The sequence below is a fragment of the Neoarius graeffei genome, chromosome 1 (assembly GCF_027579695.1).
Source record: "Neoarius graeffei isolate fNeoGra1 chromosome 1, fNeoGra1.pri, whole genome shotgun sequence".
Lineage (NCBI taxonomy): Eukaryota > Metazoa > Chordata > Actinopteri > Siluriformes > Ariidae > Neoarius > Neoarius graeffei.
In genome coordinates, this window is record NC_083569.1 from 91,575,242 (window position 1) to 91,590,342 (window position 15,101).

General features: G+C 47.2%; 1 long non-coding RNA gene across 1 annotated transcript; it reads left to right on the forward strand.

Annotated features, from left to right (window-relative positions):
* Positions 1 to 499: 499 nt before the first annotated feature.
* Positions 500 to 3,434, forward strand: LOC132868203 (uncharacterized). Its single transcript, XR_009650813.1, has 2 exons — positions 500 to 2,571; positions 3,210 to 3,434. It is a non-coding gene; the product is annotated as an uncharacterized LOC132868203 (long non-coding RNA).
* The last annotated feature ends 11,667 nt before the right edge of the window (positions 3,435 to 15,101 follow it).

Consider the following 15,101-nt stretch of genomic DNA (forward strand, 5'->3'; position numbering starts at 1 on the left):
ACTGTTACAGCATTACGTCATAAAAATCTTATCACTACTCAGTGAAGTTAGTTGTCCATCCAGACTTTAGTAAGCCAGGAATTTCATGTAGCTGAACGTTTACAAACTTTAGTTGAATACCCCTGCTCTACAGCATTAAAAAAAATAATCCAAGGTGGCGGTCTCAGTGTATGAATCTGCCATAAAAGAGGCACCCATGCCCTCGGCATCGTGCTCATACACAATGTTTCCCATGCCAGATCTGTTAGAAGCATCTAATCAGACTGAGAAGCATATTAAAAAAAAAAGTAACGTGTATTGTGATAACTTGATCTACAGCACTTCACATCAAATTTGCACATTGTCACATTGTCATTTGCACACATTGTCTGTGTGCAAATGTGTGCAATAACACACACACACACACACACACTAGTATTACTGATGAAACCCCACACTTCCTGTTGAGGTGGTGAGACAAACAAGTGAAATGTGTTCAAAAATGATCACTAGATGTTCTCTAAGATCATACGGTGATACCAGAACAGAGTAATTAAGGGTGACTGTGTGAATAATGAGACATTACTGCAACACTGGCATGGCTGAGGTTTCTTGTTTAAAAGGCAGTCAGCCGTGTTCAGTAGAGATAAGAAATGTGACTGGGCTTGTGTCAAGTTCACTGTGTCCACTTCCTTAGCAGTATCCCCCTGATAAACCCAATCAGGGACTGTTCATCAAGCTGAGCACAGAAACCTCATGTAGATGGGGTTTTTTAGACAAACTGTCCTGCAAATCATCTCAGCTGCTACAAGACAAGTGAGCAGAGGTGGGTAGTAACACGCTACATTTACTCCGTTACATTTACTTGAGTAACTTTTTGGATGAATTGTACTTGTAAGAGTAGTTTTAATGCAGCATACTTTTTACTTTTACTTGAGTATATTTGTGAAGAAGAAGCGGTACTTTTACTCCATTACATTGGGCTATATTCTGCTCGTTACTCGCTACTTAATTTTTATTGATCCGTGCGATGCGTGGTCTGTTTGTTTATGTTTTGTCGAGACTTCCAGCAGAGGCCCTGTCACATGACCGCATCTCACCGATCAAATTGTGGGGGAGACTGTGATTGACTCGCTCCTCCGCCAATCAGGGGGCACGACAGGTCTGGAGGGAGAATGAGGAGGCGGGCAACAAAGCAGAGTTGGTTGAACATGGCGGCCAGCACCGGCAGTCGGTAAACTGTGAAGCAGGAAAAGTTTTATTGTGCTGATAAGCAAGTGACTTTTGCAAAGTTGGAATTCTGGAGCACTGTGAGTGGTGACAGCTGGCGAGTCCTGCGAGAAGACGGCGCTGGGGTCCACGAACATCGGCTTCTTCGTCTCGAATAAGGTTTAAAGTTGGTTTCCTCATTCTCTCCCTCTCTCCCCCTCCCCCGTGAGGATTTCCCTGCCACCTGACTTCACCCAAACAGCACTGGAACCCTTGACAATTCAACAAGTTGCCTAACAAGCGAACTTTGGCTCGACTGGATTTATTAAGTTGACACGGAACTACAGAAGGTTTATTTCTATCGGAGGAACTGTTTACGTTGACGAATACTCAGAGTCTCGGACACTGTGACACTAAAGACTGAAATTGTATGTGTGTATGATAATCTTGTATGGTAATTTTGGAGGTTTTCTTTCATTTATATGCTGAGGTTTATTTGTCTTTGAGAGACACACCAAATAAGTTCACATTGCTTATTCTGTAATTGCCAATAAGGTTCACTGATATTGGTTCAGTTCATTTAGTCAGTGTAGTAGCTACTATTAGGACGGTCCCGGGACATCAGCTAGGCTTCTGAATATGAGTATACAACTTTTGAGTTGGGGATTTGGTGAAATAAGGTACTACGGAGTTAAAAGGGTTAAGAAATGCTTAAATGTTGAACTGCCATTGAAGGCTTATCTGTGACAACTTAATTATTGCTTTTTATTTTATTACAGTCTTATTCTACATTTTCATTTCATAGTTTCATTCAATAATTGTGGAGCATAGGGCTCTAAAATAAACTCATTTGGTTTATTGATTTAAACTGGCCTACTATTCTAAATTGTGGGGTGGGAAAACAGACACAATACACCAGGATACACATACACACGCACATATCCCATGTAACTGCCACTCTGATAAGCTCATACATATCCCAGTTGCTACACATAGAGTTATTAGTAAACCCAGTAATTTAAGTCGGCTCTGTCCCCTACAAAATGTAGCAGCCAGAGCCATAGTGGGAGGAGCTTTGGTTTAACTCCGTTTCGCCAATCAAACAGAGCCAAGCCGCCACGTGCGCCCACACACAAAATTCCTGTGGCAAGAGCAGTCCAGGTGGAAAAGAGCCCGGAAGCAGAAGAAAAATGGCAGAGACAGCAGCCAGCGTTTCTCATCAAGCTGAAGAGGCACACCCCTGGCCACACATACAAACCATGTTCACTCTCCAAACAACAAAAAATAATAGTTATGTTATGCGGTGTCACAACGTGTCTCCCCAAACCAGTGGACGTTTCAGCTTATAAAAACTCAATGTCGAATTTGAGGAAACACATTGCGGTAAGTAGGCTGTGTGCTTTTGGCTGTCTTCGTAGGCAGACGTTAGCCCTGTTGTAACATCATAAATAACTGTAAAATACATTGTTTTGTGGAAATGTATTGACGCACTGCGGCCTCAGACAGCAAGATAACACACACACACACACACACACACACACACACCAGAGAACCAAGAAATAAAACTACAAAAAATCTTCCTAACAATCACTTTTTATTGATGTGAAACCAAAAAATGCTCATGAAAATAAGGTTGCTCGCCTAATGTCAGCTCCTCAATAGCGTTACAGTTGTACACGGCTCTGGTCAAAAACTGGGAATGGAAGACTGGTGAAAACTTACTAAATAACAAAACGCGTAACATATCGTTTGTGAAATCTCCATTTTTCAAGCTACTGTATTTGTTGTGGATTAGAGGGATTTGTGAAGACTTTAGGCATTTTTTTTCTGTGAGATTTGTTTTATTTGTCTACAAGTGCTTGTTCACAAAAGGAAGGGCATTAACTTGTTAGCTTGACCGCTTGCTAGCTTGACTGCCTTTTTCTTCTTTTTCTTTGTAACCTCTACCCATTGTTTTGTTATGTTTCTTTGTAAAGATTTAATTAATTAATATTTAATTTATTGTTTTCACCTGTTCACAGCTAAAAGGTCACAGCTTCACAGTGCAAAACTGAGAGCCAACTGCTGTTAAAGCTGAACAGTCACTTCATGGAGTGAACGTGCACACAGTGTTATGGTTTATGTGCAGACTGCCTTGAGCTTCTTGTTATTGTTAATACACAGAACTACACACACAGTTTGTGTGAAATATATATGAAATCTCTGCCTGTTATGACATCCTGATCAATAAACAAAGTTACTCAGTACTTGAGTAGTTTTTTCACTTAGTACTTTTTACTCTTACTCAAGTAATTAATTGGACGACTACTTTTTACTTTTCCTTGAGTAATATTCTAAAGTAACAATACTCATAATTGAGTACAATTTTTGGCTACTCTACCCACCTCTGAAAGTGACTGAAATGACATTTTATTATCCTGATTAAAAGGACATGCTGTCAAAACATCAGAAAATTGTCCATGCATGAAAGAGGAAGGGAATTCCTCAGGTTACACAGCTGCATAAAAAAGTGGCAACATGTAAACTACAGGGTCACTAACTTCGAGTCAACACTGGATAGAAAAATAAATAAATAAACAAACAAACAACAACAACATGGCTTGCAACTCAGGATGTTTTAAAAGCAGATACCCAAACAAAACAACTCACCCAAACCTCTCTGTTGCACTTCTCCAAACAAATGCGTGACTAATAAAGAGTTTTATGTTTTATCCATCCGGACTCTCAGAGATTTCCACTCAAGCCCTGCTGTCAGAACCACCCCAACTCTGTGCGCATGCGCAGTCAAATCAATCCAACATGGTCGAATACAGTCCTACTATACTCAGTTGTATTATATACATACTGTTTAGAAATACATATTCGTATGAAAGCACTCTGAATGCGGGTTTTTTGTTTGTTTGTTTCTTTGTTTGCAAGCATTAAGCCTAGTACATATTTGTAGAAGTCAGAGCAGGTGGGTGGAGCACAGAAGTACGGCAGGCCAGAACTGAGTTCCAAAAACTATTTTATTTTGCACTTTTCAGTAGCAATGTATACTCTCCCAGCCACATGCATACACACACACACACAAGTCATCTGGTGTGGGAGAGAGCTCACTTCCTCTGCTCTCTCTCTCCTTATATAGGGCGTGGTTGCTGGGAAGACACACAAACACAGGTTAATTGCTCTCAGGTGAAGTGATTCTGCCACTTACCTTCCCTGACTCCGCCCTCCTGTCACAGACCGGCACTTGACCACGCCCCCGCTGCCACATACCCCCACCGCCCGACTCAGGCCGGGCTCCTGTCTGGCCTGCAGCCGACCCCCCCCCCCCCCCTTGACGGGAGAGGAAGTCCGCCACGACCATCTGCGCCCCCGGCCTGTGGACCACCTTGAAGTTGAAGGGTTGGAGTGCCAGATACCAACGGGTGATCCGCGCATTGGCATCCTTCATGCGGTGGAGCCACTGGAGGGGCGCGTGGTCCAAACAGAGGGTGAAAGGGTGCCCCAGCAGGTAGTAACGGAGGGCAAGGACTGCCCACTTGATCGCCAGGCACTCCTTTTCAATCGTGCTGTAGCGCCCCTCACGCACTGACAGCTTCCGACTGATGTAAAGGACCGGGCGGTCCTCCCCCTCCACCTGCTGGGACAAAACGGCCCCCAGCCCTCTGTCCGACGCATCCGTCTGTAACGTAAAAGGGAGAGAGAAGTCAGGGGAGTGTAAAAGTGGCCCCCCACACAGTGCAGCCTTTACCTCAGAGAAAGCCCGCTGACACTGCTCTGTCCACTGGACCGGATCTGGCGCCCCCTTTTTAGTGAGGTCAGTCAGCGGGCTGGTGACATCTGAATAATTAGGTATAAACCTACGATAGTAGCCAGCCAGCCCCAGGAACTGTCTCACCCCCTTTTTGGTCTTGGGCCTCGGGCAGGCCGCAATCGCTGCTGTCTTATTAATTTGGGGACGCACCTGCCCGTTGCCCAAGTGGAAGCCCAGATACCGTACTTCCACCCACCCAATCGTACACTTCTTTGGGTTGGCAGTGAGTCCCGCCCGCCTCAGCGACGTAAGGACGGCCCTCAGGTGTTGCAGGTGCCGCTGCCAGTCATTACTATAAATGATAATATCATCTAAATACGCGGCCGCATAGGTGGCGTGGGGCCGGAGGACCCTGTCCATCAGCCGCTGAAACGTAGCGGGCGCCCCAAACAGCCCAAATGGAAGTGTGACGAACTGGTGTAAGCCGAACGGTGTGGAAAAGGCCGTTTTCTCCCGGGATAATGGAGTCAAGGGGATCTGCCAATATCCCTTCGTCAAATCCAGTGTCGAGTAAAAGCGAGCTGTGCCTAGTCGATCGAGCAGCTCATCAATACGAGGCATTGGGTACGCGTCGAATTTAGACACCGCGTTGACTTTTCTATAGTCCACACAGAACCGGACCGAGCCGTCGGCCTTGGGAACCAAGACCACCGGGCTGCTCCAGTCACTGTGGGACTCTTCGACGATGCCCATTTCGAGCATGGCCTGAAGTTCTTCCCGAACCACCTTTTTTTTGTGTTCGGGTAGCCTGTAAGGGCGGCTAGGCACTACCACCCCCGGGGGCGTCTCTATGTGGTGTTCTATGAGGTTAGTGCGACCGGGCAGGGGCGAGAACACATCCGAAAACTCGGCCTGCAACTGGGCGACCTCCGTGAGTTGGGTCGGGGAGAGGTGGTCTCCACAGGGGACCAGAGAGGTACGTGATGCCAATGTCCCTTTTTGAACCTCCGGCCCCAGCTCCGCCTTCTCCGGAACTACCGACACCAACGCCACGGGGACCTCCTCGTTCCAGAGTTTCAGCAGATTGAGGTGGTAGATCTGTAGCGCCCCACCCCTGTCTGTTCGCCTCACCTCATAGTCGACGTCCCCGACTCGCCGTGTGACCTCAAAGGGCCCTTGCCACTTGGCGATCAATTTGGAGCTCGACGTGGGCAACAGTACGAGTACTTTATCTCCCGGTGTGAACTCTCTAAGGCGCGTACCCTTGTTGTACAGGCGGGCTTGCCGTTCCTGGGCCTGCCGCAAATTCTCCTGAGTTAGGTGGGTGAGCGTGTGGAGTTTTGCGCGCAGGTCCATAACGTTCGGAATTTCGTTCTTACTTTGTGAAGGTCCCTCCTCCCAATTTTCCCGCAGCACTTCCAGGATGCCGCGCGGCTTACGCCCACATAATAATTCGAATGGGCAGAACCCCGTGGAGGCTTGGGGGACCTCTCGCACTGAGAACAGCAAGGGTTCGAGTCACTTATCCCAATTACGTGCGTCCTCACTTACGAATTTCTTAATAATATTTTTGAGGGTGCGGTTGAACCGTTCCACTAAACCGTCCGTTTGTGGGTGATATACGCTGGTGCGGATCAGCTTAATCCCCAATAACCCATACAGTTCGTGCAGTGTTCGTAACATAAACGTAGTGCCTTGGTCAGTCAGAATCTCTTTCGGGATTTCAACTCGGGAGATGACACGGAAGAGTGCCTCTGCAATACTGCGTGCTGAGATATTGCGCAGAGGCACTGCTTCCGGGTATCGCGTTGCATAGTCCACCAGAACTAATATAAAGCGGTACCCTCGTGCTGACCGATCTAATGGCCCGACGAGATCCATCCCAATTCTCTCAAACGGGGTCTCGATTAACGGGAGAGGGCGCAAAGGCGCTTTTGGAATGGCTGCTGGATTTACTAACTGGCATTCGCGGCATGCCGTACACCACCTACAGACATCGCCGCGAATCCCCGGCCAATAGAATCGGGCCATTATTCGGGCGAGTGTTTTATCCTGCCCTAAGTGTCCGGCCATGGGATTAAAGTGAGCCACCTGGAATACCAATTCCCGGCGGCTCTTTGGAATCAAAAGCTGCATGACTTGCTCTTTAGTTTGAGTGTCCTGCGTCACTCGGTATAATCTATCCTTCATAATCACGAAGTAGGGGAAGGACGGGGTGGCGTTCGGCGGGAGTGTTTGACCATCGATTACTCTCACTTGGTCAAACGCATGCCGCAGAGTCTCGTCTCGCGACTGCTCTAATGGGAAATCCGCGAGGGATTCCCCAATAGAGAGAGGAGGAGCCGGCGGCTCCTCACTCTGACGCGGAGATGACGTAGACGGCTTTGTGACAGCTGCTCCCGCCAAAGCGACACCGGGACCTCCCCCTGTCAACTGGCAGGACCCACTCTCTACTTGGCGCGTCATTAAACCCCGAAATCCCGGCCAATCAGTCCCCAAAATTAAAGAGTGGGTAAGGCGAGGATTAACCGCCGCCTTCACTATAAATTTTTCCCCTCTGAAAATAACGTGGACCGACACCAAAGGGTAGCGGTGAACATCCCCGTGCACACACAACACCCTCACCCCTTGTGCTCCCCCCAATGCCTCGTTTTGAACCAGGCTTTGGCGAATTGAGGTCTGATTACAACCAGAATCCACCAACGCCTGATATGTAGCCCCTTGGATACTCACTGGTATGCGATACGCTCCGGCCCGATCGAGGGCGGCCTCTGGCGCGTCGGGGATCCGAACCACCGCGCCCACTTCCATTGTTGTGCACTGCTGTTGAAGGTGGCCCGGCTCCCCGCAGCGCCAGCCAACCGGCCCGGGCTTTCCCTCTGCACCAGTGATCTGGGGTTCACTCACCTGAGGTGGGGGAGAGACAGACACAGAAGGGAGAAATGGGAGGGCACCGCGGGTGCGGCGGGCCGGCTGGGGTGGGGCCGGCCCCCGCCTCCACGGTGGGGGAATGGGGCGAGGACGGGACACAGGAGGAGGGGGAGAGAGAGAGAGAGAGAGAAGAGGAGAGAAGAGAAGATGCCATCTGCCATCCTGCCGCCGGGACAGCCGCCAAATGGTCCTCCGCCACCTCGACTGCCTGATCCAGCGATGCCGGGCGGTGGCACCGGACCCACTCCGCAGTTCCTGCTGGCAAGCGAGCGACGAACTGTTCCAGCGCCACCTGGTCGAGGATTCCTTCGGCGTCGCGGTTGTTGGCCCTCAGCCACCGCCAGCAGGCGTCCCGGAGCTGCTGGCCAAACGCGAACGGCCAGCTGACTTCCTCCAAGCGCAGCGCGCGGAAGCACTGGCACTGCTGTTCTGGACTGCGCCCTACGCGCTGGAGGACGGCCCGGCGGAGGTCCGCGTAGGCCAGCCGGCGGTCGGCGGGGAGCTGTAGCGCGGCCAGCTGTGCTTCTCCCGTGAGCAGGGGGAGGAGGCGCGCCGCGCGCTGCTCCATCAGCCACCCCGAGGCTTCGGCGACTTGCTCAAAGAGCGTGATGAACGCCTCGGGGTCATCCTGCGGGCCCATCTTGGTGACAGTGAGGGGAGACGGGCCCGCGGTAGGAGCGCTGGTGGACCCCGCCGACGCAAGGAGGTGCCAGAACGCCTGTCGATCTTCTTGTTGGGCCAACACCAGGGCCTCGAACCGCTCTTCTTGCTCCTTTCGGAGGGTGAGTAGCTCCTGGTGCTGGCTTTGCTGGGCCGTGGCAAGGGCGTGGACCAGTTCAGCAAACGGGGAGGACTCCATGGGGCTGTGAGGCTGCTTGTGCTCCAGATCCCGGGTTTCGACACCACTGTAGAAGTCAGAGCAGGTGGGTGGAGCACAGAAGTACGGCAGGCCAGAACTGAGTTCCAAAAACTATTTTATTTTGCACTTTTCAGTAGCAATGTATACTCTCCCAGCCACATGCATACACACACACAAGTCATCTGGTGCAGGAGAGAGCTCACTTCCTCTGCTCTCTCTCTCCTTATATAGGGCGTGGTTGCTGGGAAGACACACAAACACAGGTTAATTGCTCTCAGGTGAAGTGATTCTGCCACTTACCTTCCCTGACTCCGCCCTCCTGTTACAGACCGGTGCTTGACCATGCCCCCACTGCCACAATATTATTTAGTATGCAGTAATAATGTAGTAGTGTCATCTTTTTCGTGAAGCTTAAAGTAGTTTTTGTTTATAACTCTATTTAGACTTAAAGAGACATTTTACGTACTTTTTCTTTTCACTTCCATTGCTGGATTTGTTTAGATGAGGTGTCTATAGACAGCACAGAGCGGTGTTAGAACAGGCGTGCCTTCTCACAGCGATAGAAACTTTCCCGCGAGTATATACGGGGTTTTACGGTAACCATGAGACGCTCGGGGTCTCTATTGGCCCTTTTCCACTACCCTTTTTCAGCTCACTTCAGCCCGACACGGCTCGCGCTTCGACTATCTAAGAACAGCACGACTCAGTTCGCTTCAGCCCTGCTCAGCCCCCAAAACTCGCACGGTTTTGGAGTGGGGCTGAAGCCAGCCAAACCTAGCCGAGTGGGGCTAGGGGCGTGAGGAGACACTCCCCTGTGCACTGATTGGTGAGGAGGAGTGTCCTCACACGCCCACACATGCCCCGCGAGCACGCTGGGATCTGTAAACACCGTAAACCCGGAAGAAGAAGAATTACGAATTACGAGAATTTCTGAAGCCTTATGCGCCTCGCCTCATCTATACGCTCTTGCCAGTACCTGTTCGCGTTGTCGGTGACAACAAGCCACATCACCAAGATCAGCAACACTAACGACTCCATGTCCTCCATGTTTATTGTTTACTATCCGGGTCGTAAGACTACCGCTTAAAAGGTCACTGATGTCACTGTTTGCGCCGCCTAACGACATCACGTAACGTCCACCCACTTTCGCTAACTCCACCCAATGTGTCCACCCACTTCCAGCCAGCACGGTTCAGCGCGGTTGTAGTCGAAATGCAACTCCAACAGCCCTGCTCAGCTCGACTCAGCCCAACTCAGCACGGCACGGCTCAGCCGCGTTGGTAGCGGAAAAGCGGCATATGTAAACTATCTGGACGGCTCATAGGCTCGTCAGAGTGAAGCCATCTGGCCGCCATATTACCACGCACATCAGATCGGTCTAGTCATATGTCTACCCAGGAAGCAACACAAAGCTGGACATGTTGTTTATACACGTGTGAATGGTTGATTTTTATGGGAGTGTTTGTTTTTTAATCATAATGTACAGTATTCAATACATTTTATCATCATAGATACATTCAGGGGCACGGTGGTGTAGTGGTTAGCCTTGTCGTCTCACAGCAAGAAGGTCCTGGGTTCGAGCCCAGCGGCTGGCGAGGGCCTTTCTGTGTGGAGTTTGCATGTTCTGTGTGGGTTTCCTCCGGGTGCTCCGGTTTCCCCCACAGTCCAAAGACATGTGTAACCCCCATGAGTTATTGCACCACATTCAGTCAGTGATTTTTCATACATCAACACTTTCTTTCACTTGTCCATAGTGTATAACCCCCTTGCTGTTAAGTTGTTGTTGGGGGTAGGGAGATATTTACAGACGCTACCTGGGGAATTCCCATAGGTATTAGCTATGACCGTGGTTGGATATTCGTAGACACTTCCTAAGGAACGTAAGCATCGAACACATAGGCTAGCGTTCGTCTTTTTTTCCTCAGACCAGACGCCCCATTGATTTCACGGATAAAGCATAGATTTAGCGATCAAATGAATAAATAGATTTTGATTACACACACACACCACCCCAACACATCCACACGCAGTGTTGCCAGATTGGGTGGTTTCCCTCCCAAGTTGGGCGGTTTCTGAACATAATTTGGGCTGGAAAACGTCAGCAGTATCTGGCAACGCTGTCCACACGACAATAGTGATCCCCCAAGATTTTGGTTCCTGCAGAAGATTTTTGTTCCATTTGTAATTGAAAGATATCCTGGTGAGTTGTAAGCTAATCAACCGTATATGAATGAAACTTAGTAATGGACCAGTCAGGATATGTTTTGTTCTAAGATATGTTTTTGTTTTGGTATACGTTCTTATTTTGATATTCCAACTCGACATGAGAGTGAAAGTTTCATGTTATAGCGATGTAGCATACAGGATTGTGATAACAGCACTGAGGTAAAGTTAGCTGCATTGCTAATCTTTTCCGGCTGGATTAGCCAGTTAACGTATTTGATGTAAGATATAAGATGTAAGCTTCTTTTGAATAACACAGTCGTTTTTATTCATGTTGAGTAGTGATGATGTAGGACCTACCGTATGATGTTTAGTGATAAACAATGATAAGATGTCTAGTTTGATCAATACACTTTTTGATCGCTTGTGCGCGGTTGTGCAGGCTGGGTTCCCCCCCCCCCCCCTTCAAGTGCTGTATGACTTGTGGATTGTGCCCTGGTCCTGGACTAACTCCGTCGCTGCCACATATTTCGCCTTCGAAGGCCTGATGTTGAAGAGAGCGGTAGGAGTGGACTGATACGAACTCGGAGTACAGAACTGCATAGGTTTTTTCGAGACAACTTCATCCTTTTTGATACTTTGCTTTGACACTTTTCTTTTTTCCCCTGAGATCTGAGGACAATCTTTCTTTTATTCCTTTTGCTTTTGGGGTTGTTGGATCCAACAAAGGGTAGATTCAGATTTTGAATTTTCCATATATTTCACACTATTCTGTGCCTGTTTAACGATTGTATAGACTGCAAATATTTTATATCATTACTTTATATTGTCTTGTGCCTATTATACCTGATTGATACTTCTTCCTTTATATCCTGATATTGGGTATGGTACATCGAATGCCCTAATTTCACGGTGATTGCCATTTAGCTTTACACAACACTAAATTTACATTTCACCACACTCATCTAACATCACACCCCATTTATTTAACACTACATAACATTCATTGAGATTATATATTGATATTACACCGTATTCCTTCCACATTACAGATATTCATGTAGTACTACACCACATTCATTTCCCATCACATAATTCCCTCTGCACACTGAAACTAGATTCATTTTAGATTTAGATATTAACTTCTATTGATCCTCTTCTGCGTTAAATGTAAAAATACAGAATAATTTTTAAAAAAAAAAACTTGTTGTTGTCTGTGTTATTGTGTGGTGTGGCGGTAATACTATAATATAATAGTGTTCACTACTGCAGTCCTCCTGTTCGAACCCAGGGATAAGAACTTAGTTGACTATTAGATGCATTAGATTTATTAGATAGCAACGAGAAGCCTACCCAGGTAGGCAGAGTTACACATGCATGTTAGGCTAATTGGTGACTCTAAATTGACCGTAGGTGTGAATGTGAATGGTTGTCTGTGTCTATGTGTCAGCCCTGTGATGACCTGGCGACTTGTCCAGGGTGTACCCCGCCTCTCGCCCGTAGTCAGCTGGGATAGGCTCCAGCTTGCCTGTGACCCTGTAGGACAGGATAAGCGGCTACAGATGATGGATGGATGAATGGAGATACATTCAGGAAAATTAATGCAGATTCTTCTCTTATTATTATTATTCAACCAAATAGAAAATACATGCACAACAGAGAAGTAACAAAAGTAACATCATTTCCTATTGCCCGGAGGCTGTGAACCCTCATATACTGTTCCAGATCAGCAATTAAAAAAAAAATAATAATAAATTTATATAAATTTATTAGAAAATATTATTTCCACACAAATTAATACTTCCAAAACATTAAAACATTTTTGACATAAATTTCAAGAAAACCTAAATAAAATCAGGCAATATCTATTTATAACAATATCAAACACAAATAAGATCAATATTGTAAAGGTCGCCAGTAAGTCTACCTTTTTACATGGCTAAATATTTAAGAATGTTTAAGTAATTCTTGTTAATTAGTATCGCCATGTTAACATTGTAAGTCATTGCCAATTATCAATGTATGACACGGATTTTGGGGATGTTATGTCTTTAAATGCATGTCACTAAGCCAGAGGAGGGGGTGGAAAAGGCAAGGCAAGGCAAGTTTATTTATATAGCACATTTCATACACAGTGGCAGTTCAATGTGCTTTACAGAAGTAAAAGCAAAACAGTAAACAATAGAAAATAAAATTACATAAAATAAATGGGGAAGAAAATTAATACGAATTAAACAATAGTAGAAATAAAATAATAAAAAGAGATAAAAGTTGGGCGGCACGGTGGTGTAGTGGTTAGCGCTGTCGCCTCACAGCAAGAAGGTCCGGGTTCGAGCCCCGTGGCCGGTGAGGGCCTTTCTGTGTGGAGTTTGCATGTTCTCCCCGTGTCCGTGTGGGTTTCCTCCGGGTGCTCCGGTTTCCCCCACAGTCCAAAGACATGCAGGTTAGGTTAACTGGTGACTCTAAATTGACCGTAGGTGTGAATGTGAATGGTTGTCTGTGTCTATTGCCGCTTTTCCACTACAAACGCGGCTGAGCCGTGCCGTGCCGAGTCGAGCTGAGTCGAGCTGAGCGGGGCTGTTGGAGTTGCATTTCGACTACAACCGCGCTGAACCGTGCTGGCTGGAAGTGGGTGGACACATTGGGTGGAGTTAGCGAAAGTGGGTGGACGTCACGTGATGTCGTTAAGCAGCGCAAACAGTGACATCAGTGACAGTGGCGGAACAAGTCAGAGCCGGGCCGGGGGCGGGGCAAATGACCGGGCCCTTTATTAAAGCTTATCATAACATCGTTTTAGGCTACAAAATGTCCGCAACTGCGGTGTTTACCAATTTCAACACTACCGGGTGCAACTATGTTATTTAGTACATCAAGTCCTTCAAACGAACATGTAACTCAGAAACAAAAAACATTAGGATACTGTACATGGCTCATAATAAAACATCAATAGCCTATACTGCGCACATTATTTGAAGGGCATACGAATGAGCGCTCAGAGGCTGCAACGGTGACAGGAAGAGTCAGAAATAAAAGGAGGGCGGTGCAAACCTCACTGAATGCACTGTGTTTACCAATTTCAACACTACGGGGTGCAACTATGTTATTTTGTACATTAAGTCCTTCAAATGAACATGTAACTCAGAAACAAAAAAACATTAGGTGACATACTGTACATGGCTTATAATAAAACATCAATAGCCTACTGCGCGCATTATTTGAAGGGCATACGACGAGCCTTGCGCTCCGCGAACTCGTCCACGATGCTCTGTATGTCACTGATTCAGTGAGCTTTTAAGCGGTAGTCTCACGACCCGGATAGTAAACAATAAACATGGAGGACATGGAGTCGTTAGTGTTGCTGGTCTTGGTGCTGTGGCTTGTTGTCACCGACAACGCCAACAGATACTGGCAAGAGCGTATAGATGAGGCGAGGCGCATAAGGCTTCAGAAATTCTCGTAATTAGGGCCCGAGCCCTACTGGGCGAAGGCCCTATTGTTCTTGTAAGAGTTCACTATTATTATTCTTCTTCCGTCTTCTTCTTTATTTTTCTCCGCTGTTGGGCCATTTTCGGGGCGCTTGCCATGGGCGAAAACGCGCGAAATTTGGCACCACTTCCGAGAAATGCCACCGCTACTGAGAACCAAAAGCCCAAACTTGGCCGGGGCTCAGGGCCTCTATAGCGCCCCCTAAGTCGTTGTGATTTTGGCCTCCCGCATTACGGTGCCTGGTTGCCATATAGTTTGTAGTACTGGCATGCCATTTGGTACACGTATGTATCTCACTAAGCCGGACAAAAATGTAATGCCAATGCATTAGCCACGCCCAACAGGAAGTGAGGTAATTTCACTTTTGTGCGAAATGCATGGCCACGAAGACGGCGCAACTCCTCCTAGACCTTTCATAGGAATGTCACCAAAATTGATACACATCATCTACAGACATGGCTGACAAAAGTTACTAAATACGTTTCACGTAGGATTAACCGTTCAGAAGTTATACGTCAATCAATTTTCGATGCAAAATTTTACATGCTTAAAAATTCATAACAAATCTTCTGATTGCTCAACACTGCTCATACTTCACACGCGAATCACTCATTGGGCTTCTGACATGTTACCCAATTTCTGTGATATTTCGCCACTGGGGGCGCTATTTTTGGGCAAAAAATCCAATCTTTCCTCAAATTTGGTCAAACTTCACGGCCACCCTCTTACTACCTC